The 7,530-nt window shown below is 47.0% G+C and overlaps 1 long non-coding RNA gene across 1 annotated transcript; it reads right to left on the bottom strand.

The window, feature by feature from the left end:
• Positions 1-2,210: 2,210 nt before the first annotated feature.
• LOC142358887 (uncharacterized) lies at positions 2,211-7,209 on the bottom strand. The gene is made up of 4 exons (XR_012761927.1): positions 6,723-7,209; positions 5,582-5,731; positions 4,072-4,260; positions 2,211-2,573 (listed from the first exon to the last, which is right to left on the bottom strand). It is a non-coding gene; the product is annotated as an uncharacterized LOC142358887 (long non-coding RNA).
• Positions 7,210-7,530: the final 321 nt, after the last annotated feature.

Raw genomic sequence — 7,530 nt, 5'->3', positions numbered from 1 at the left:
GTCCGCCTGGCTGCTCTCACCACGCTCACCCGTGCGCGGCAGCGGGCCCAGCCTCGAGCGAACACCCATGCGCTGCCGCGCTTACCAACAGGTGCTCCGCACCCGCAGGGCTCCCCCGGCACCGCCGTGGGCCTGTGCCCCGTACCCTGCTCGCCACCTGGCCCAGCTCCAGGTGTCAGGAGTGACGTCCTCGCCTTTTCCCTGGTGTCTGGGGGAGATGCAACCATGCCGGCTCCCCAGCATGCAGCACCAGGCTCATGGGCTGTAGCCTGCAGCCCTGCTTCGCGTGCTGGTGCCAGGACTCACTCGCGTTACTCACCCCGGCTCCCCCAGTAGCTGCACTGGGGGAACACATACTGGTCCTGTCCCAGCGGCTGGGGCTGAGTCCCACACTGTCACTTGTGCCCTTTGCCAGCACCAAGACCCTGACCCACTCCCATCACTGGCACAACAGCAGCGATCCATGTCCATAACGGTGCTGCTTGTCCTAAATGCTGTGTGGGTGTGTTGGCTCTTGGGCGAGGTGGGATCCACTCCCAGAGTCCATCTCTGGAGCTTCCGGAGGCACCGACATGAGGAGATGGAAGGTGACCCCAGCTCTTCACAGAGGGATTTTCACTTACGAGCCAAGCAGCAGCTGCTCTGGAAGTTAAATGGATCTGTTCTGGGGTACTGGGAAGAGCAGAAGTCTTGTGGCTTCTCTCCCATGGCCCGCACTGGCCAGCAGCACCCGATCCCACCCGCAGACCTCTTGAAGCTGGGGTGAAGCCTCCCCCTGGCGAGGCCTGGCCCTGTGTCCTGGGCCGTCGGGTCCTCTGGGGTCCCTTGGCCAGCCACAGGGTTCTTCCCCACCAACAGCTTTGTGGGAGCGGAAGTGTGGAGGGGCCTCAGCGTCACATCCTGAGCAGCAGCGACGGCACCGGCCATGCCCACGCTGTTGGCAGTGGGACCCTCAGACCATTCAGTTCCTGAGTTTTAGCACCTCCCGTGTTAGCTGCATCACCCCGCAGATGCACGACAATTGTCACAGACCCCGGCAGTGCCCCTACGAAGGTTTCTGTGCTGACAGAGAGGCTTGCCGCCCCGCCACCGACTTTCTCTCTGAGCCAAAGCTGAGTGGCTGTTACTGCTGTCCACGCAGTAAGAGCTCAGCTTCGGTGCGCTGCTGTCTTCATGGTTGTGTTCAAGACATTGCCAGGCACAGTCACCTTGTCCTTCTCCCAGCCCGCTGGGCAGCACCTCCAGCAGTGAGCAGGAGTGAGGGGCACAGGGCTGGCCGGCCATGTCAGAACCGCTCTGACCACCGGCCTGCTCCAGGCTGTGGCTTCTCACCGTCAGCTTCAGGTGCCACCACTGGCACACACCTGGAGATGCAAGTGGGCAGGTATCGGCCACTGCAGGGCTTCGGGTCGCCCTGCTCTGCTGCAAACCTTCTAGGCACCATTGTGCAGCCACCGTGAAGGAAATCACCATTCTGGCTTTGTTCCTTCTGGGTAACGAGTGTTGGTGACTGCGCAGGGCTGGTTTATCTGTGAGCTGCTGCGAGATGGCAAAAGACTCCTCCAGCATCGCCCCCAGGCACCCAAGCGCCCCGGGCTGGGGCCGTGCCAGGATGCGGGGAAGCGGCAGCACTGGCTGAATTTCTTTCCCCTCAGGTTAGCTGCTGCTCAGCGTGTTCAGGGGTGCCTCTCCAACAGCTCCCAGAGGACCAAGACTTGCCCGTTGTCTCTGGTTCCTGGAAGTCAAAGGCAGAGCCTACGATGGCTCACCACAGAGACAAAATGCCCGAGAATGTCCCTGCTGCTGACTAGGACCATGCACAGCGACAGCAAGGAGGCAGAAAGAGAACTCACCCTTTTTCTGGCATGGTCCTTAGCTAACTGAAAAAGCTGTGTGATGTTTCTGCAGGTATTAAGAGAACTGAGAGCCTCAAGAGCATTTTCTTCTCGGCCCTGCCCTGTCTGTTCTCCCTATTCTCTCTCCTGTGCTGCTATCACAGCACCATGCCAGAGTCAGTGTCAAGGATCTAGGAAGCATCCTCAGCTCCACATCCTGTCGTTTGCCTGAAGCCATGTCAGGATGATGGCAGCAGCAAGAAGAAGCTTTTTTATCCCAGGTAACATGGGAGCGGGATCAAAGACCCCATAGAAGCTGGGAAATTCCTCCTTCAAGTCTAGTGGGGAGGACACAGCTTGCAGTTTCTGTCTCTGCAGCTCACCTTTCTGCTTGCTTCTGCTACTTGCCCAGTAAGAGTAGCTCTTTCAGGAAAGCAAGAATTAAAATCATGTGCATCCCAAGGATTTGAAACTGCCACCTCAGCAAGAAAAGGCTCTGTGTTGTGCCACTCATATCATCACAAAACATATGCTAAAGAGCTCCAGGTCACCAGAGAAATCCCAGAAACTTGAGGTTTAGATTCAGCTCAGTTTTCCACATTGGAGTAGATCTTCACTCCGATTCTTCTGCCCCGACTTTATGCATTGTCTTGAAGACAAGGTGATAAGGATCATTGTCCAGGATCAAGCTCCTCAGACACGGGCTGAAAGTAGTTTAAGAAGGTCTTTAGTAGATACCTGGTCATTAGAAACAAGAAAATACAAGCTCAGTGTATCGTCAATAGCAGCATTAAAAATTTACTTCCTATGCAGTTTTGATGCCAGTTTCTCATTTTGTAACACACTGAGCTACCTCTCACTGAAGATGCTGCTTCTGAAACTGCTCACTTACAGTGTTGTCACCTATGTTACATGTGCCACCTCCTTTTCCTTCTCAAACCCTCTGTTCAGCTTGTGCTCATCTGCTTGCTCGCGGGAGTCAAGAAGCACATGCAGACCCCCTCAGCTTGCTTCTGGGGTGTCGCGAGGTCTTTTTTTCACAGTGCTCAACATCCACCACCCTCGCCTTGCCCACAAAGATGCAGGGCAGAGCAGAAAGTGTGAGTTTCCTGTCACATTCAAATGGCACAGCAAATAACAATGTTTAGGCAGCATTAGCCATTCAGAGAGATCACCAGAGATCGCTATTTTGCCAATGCTATCAACCCTAAAGGAATATATTCATAATTCAGATGAAATCCCCCTCGGATCTTTGTTTTCCATTTTAATCCTTTTTAATAAAGCATAGCTTATTTATCAGAGCATGCCTGGTTTATTAGTCTTGAAGTGTTTTGTTTGTTTAGGTTTCAGGGGGTTGTTTGGAAAAATTGTGATCAGCATGCTTTTGATTAGCATAGCTAAGAGGACTTTTGTTTAATGAAATGATTAATTGATTCAGCCAGGTATGCAGCCACACTAACAGCTGCTTCAACAGACACAAAAGATTCTCCTTCAAACACGACCTTGCCTCACTAACATGAGGCAGTACCCATGGATACATGTTAATTATAAGGTTGGTAAGAATATCTAAGGATACCTAATGTTGTAGCTGAGTTATTTAACGAAGGCTATTGAAAACAGTCAAAAGCAGAAACAAAATCATTACCCAGGCAACTGTGAACTAAATTCTGCTTTAAACCACTTTAACTTACTGATGATAATCAATTTCTCCCAAGTTACACCAGCAAGGAAGCTGGAACATAATTGCTTCATTCTGCATTAAATGCTGTTTGAAAATGGAGGAATTACTTAAGTTCAAACTATAGTTTAATAGAGCCCTCTGCTTGCTTAATAATAATTATATACTTTCATTACCCTCTCTAGTATTTATGAAATACTACCTGTAACCTAAAAGCTGTATAAATACAGATTTTGCTAAATACACACAAGTTCATGGTAAATGGAAACCTAACAATCTCTTGAAATCCCAGTGGTGACCAGACATAAAATGCATGTAAACCTAAAGACAGCACTTCAGGTTACAAGTAGCTCCCAGGTCACCACAGACCAAGAACCAAAAGCTACAAATTTTGTGGTGAAAGAGGAAAAGAGATGTATGCATGCTATGAGACATGGAAGCATAAGAGAGAGATGCAAAAAAGCGGAAGACAACACTGAGCCCAAAGAAGGGTGACATGTCAGATGACCCTGTCCAAGGACATTACCAGTGCTTTGTGATTAGAAATGCTGAACAGACCTTGGACCAGTTTGTCTGAGTTGTGGTGCTGCCAAAAATCCCCCAAGAGTTTAGACAGACAGGTTTTAGTTCCCTGTCTGCAGAAACGGCTGGGAGTTTTCTTGCTGCATTCCCACTTCAGGTCTCCTCTACTGTTTGCTGCAGCCGTCTGCCCTCACTCCTCCCACGATGCGACCACTTCAAATGTTCCTGTGGAAGGGAACACACATACCTGAGAAGTCAATGCTACAGGACCTTGGCTCGCCACTGGGGTCTTGACAAAGCTGCATAACGCATGAACGCGAGCAGCTAAAGCAAAGCAAAAGCGTACAAAACCTTTGCAGAAGCCAGACGGCAGTGTTGGCACATGCTCTAAGGTACGGGCAAGCTACTGCTCCTACTTTGCACAGTGGGCTCTAATTGTGGGTCCTCGTATACAGGAATCAGTTTTGGACCTCCTTTTTTGTCATCTGAATTAAAAATGGTTTAGCATCTCTGAAACTTCAGCCTCCAGTCAACAACCACAAAAGAGGTGCTCAGAGTTCATGGAGGAAAGCAACAGCCAAAGTGACGCAAGCAGAGTTCCCAGAGCAGAAGGGACATATCCTTTTCTTTAACAGTAAAAAGGCATTTTTGCACACACACCCCCCCCGCAATTCATGTTTCTGCATGTCAGTAGATTGTCCGATTTAACACACCACCAACCAGCGTGTCACAAAAAGGAAGTTGCAGTATTTGATATGGCTATTTACAGTTAAATGAGATAAAAAGAGGGGTGCTGAGCTCTGCCACAGACACTGGAAGAGATGAATGGTTAAAAAGATAAAGACCTTCAAAGACTGTATTTTGCCCCGAGCAGCCTTTAATGAATTTTATTGTGGTTCAGTGAGTCTGGTTTGCTTTTAACGGTTCATTTGGCAAGTTGTTGCTGCAACAATTTCTAATAATAATGTCACAATAATCTTTTAACCCCGTACAGCTTCATGACTATACAGGATTGCTCTGAAAGTGATTTCTGGACTTGGTAAAATGGGAAAACGCATTCAGTAAGTTCCTTTAGTTTCTTCCTCCGTGGCACACATCACACTGAAGAACAGGAGGACAACAGTCACTTCGAGGAAAAGCAGAAGGAATTCTCTTCCACTCAGATGAGGATTATTTTGAAATGATAACAGCAGCTGAAAGCACAAAATTGCCAGCAGACAGGCACAGAGTTTATTTCCTTCACACTTTGGGTGTTACTGATTACAGTCAATACCACAATATATTTTTTAATGAACATACTATTTTTTTGGTAGAGTTACTTTCTTAGTCCTCTATTCCAAATAATATTTTGACTCTATCCTTGTGCTGACTCTAGTAGCAAAGTAATCAAAATTACTAAAATAATGAAGTGAACTGTATTTAAGACCAAATACTGTTTTTCATCATGAACGAAAAGCTCAGTGTCAGCAACAGACCCCAAAAGGAAAGAAGATTTAAACCCAAAGTATAGAAATAATTTGCTAGCTATGCAGCCTGATAACAATACCTTATAATTTTTCATCAGCTGCAATCATCCTGCTGTCACTCCACATTTCTACAAAGGCTCTCAAGCACAGGACAACACACTCTGTCTTCTCTATTGTCATTTTTCAGGTGTAACTGTGGGTGGACAATACATGTCACAGCAGGTAGAAATCTGTAGCACGGGAAAAGGGGAAGGAGTTGAAAAGGAGACCTCCACTAGGAGCTTAAATCCCAGATCCATATAAACCACTTACCGTGACTTGGGGCAAATAATCCTGTTAAGGTTATTGAAAGAAAGCTATGTAAAAAATCATGCTCTGTGTAAACATCTGCAGTAGGTTTCAGATCAGTGGCAGACACTAAGCTCACTACGACCTTGATAGTTGTTCCCAGTGGAGTTTACAGTCTTACACAGAACTGCTGCAGAAAGAACAAGTGAAGGGAAATGCAGTTGTGCCTGATTCCCTGAGCAGGAGCTGAGGAGAGAAGAACTGGTAAGAAAGTTGGCTGTGCTCACAAGCCAGCTGAGAGCCTGCACCTGACTGCAGTCCTCCTGAGGGCCCTGGGCCAGGGCAACTTTTCAGGCCAGACAGGGTTTTAAAGAGCCTTTGAAAAAACAGCTAATGTATACTTTTTACTAAAGATTTTTGAAACTATGCAAAGACAGCCACAGCTGTGATGGGAATGGTGGGCTACAAATGGATGACAGTGGAGGAGTGAAGAGATTAACAGAAAAAAACCCTGTAGTATCACAGTGGACTGCCCCAGACTGAAAGGTGATGAGTCTGATGGTTAAAAACCTGAGGCCATAGTTATTTAATGGCTACCACTACAATAAGCTGGAATAGCAAAGAAATAAATTTGTTCCCTTGAAATCTGCAGTCATCTGCCTCTTTCTGCAGAGAAGCTCTTTGCATTACATGTGTCTGGGAGAGAACCGCTCATGATCATGCCATCCAGCTCTCACAGGAGTGGGCCCAATAGAATTGGAGCAGGGTCAGCTTATCACAGCTTATGCAGGTCTTGCTCCTGCCCCAGCAGTCTGTAGCAGGAGAGTCGTCCTGCTGTCCCAAGACCAGTCTAACCATATTCTCAAACCCACTGACAAATTTTTCATTTCCTTTCAGAACTTCTGTAGATTTTTTTTGGAACTGCCAGCTCACCTGCACTTCACGGAGAAAGGAGCAAATTTCGTCTTTTGCAAATACTTGTTCTGCATTCCTTTTAAGTCATCTGTGAATGTGAGGTGGTTATTACAGCCATTGACATTTCTGTCAGTCCCTGGTCTCTCCAGGTGCTTTCTCCACCCCTGGTGAGTCCTCTCCTCTAACATTTTCCTTGTCTTTCTTCATGAACCTGGCGTACGCTGGAGAGCAAGATGGACAGAGGGATAATCCTGGTCTGAGGGGTGGGATAGGAGAGACACTCCTCCTGGCAGGCAATGGCAAACTGCCTTCCTCGGGACGAAGCAGGTCGGCAGAGAGGGGTATTCTTCCATCCCCGCAGGCTGCCCAGCACAAGTGACTGCACCGGGACATCAGGCACTCACAGATGATTGATTTGCATCCTTCTTCGCAGTGATTGTTTCTTTCTGAATGGTCCATTAATTCTTCCTTCCAGGAAAAAAAAAAAAATACTGCACAGGAAATTTTGTTTCTGGATAAAAAGAAAGTTTTTACAACAAATGTTAGCACAGAGTTGAGAATTCAGAAACAGCTATTTCATTACTTTTCCAGATACAACATGCATATTAATATGTATTAGCACAAAGTATATACAAATATGTAACGTAATATGCTTTATAAAGTGGTTGTATCTCACATCATTAACTTTCTATTTGAATGGATAGTAAATATAATTTTCAATTTTCTCAAAATAGTAAAAGGTCAGGAAAACACAACTTCTTCACACAGATCTCAGTAGACTTTCATCTAAATACCTGGTTGTGCAATACTGACTCACAGTTAGTCT

This window comes from Opisthocomus hoazin, chromosome Z, assembly GCF_030867145.1.
Source record: "Opisthocomus hoazin isolate bOpiHoa1 chromosome Z, bOpiHoa1.hap1, whole genome shotgun sequence".
NCBI lineage: Eukaryota > Metazoa > Chordata > Aves > Opisthocomiformes > Opisthocomidae > Opisthocomus > Opisthocomus hoazin.
Note: the sequence above shows the minus strand (reverse complement) of the source record. Positions and strands in the feature narration are given on the sequence as shown.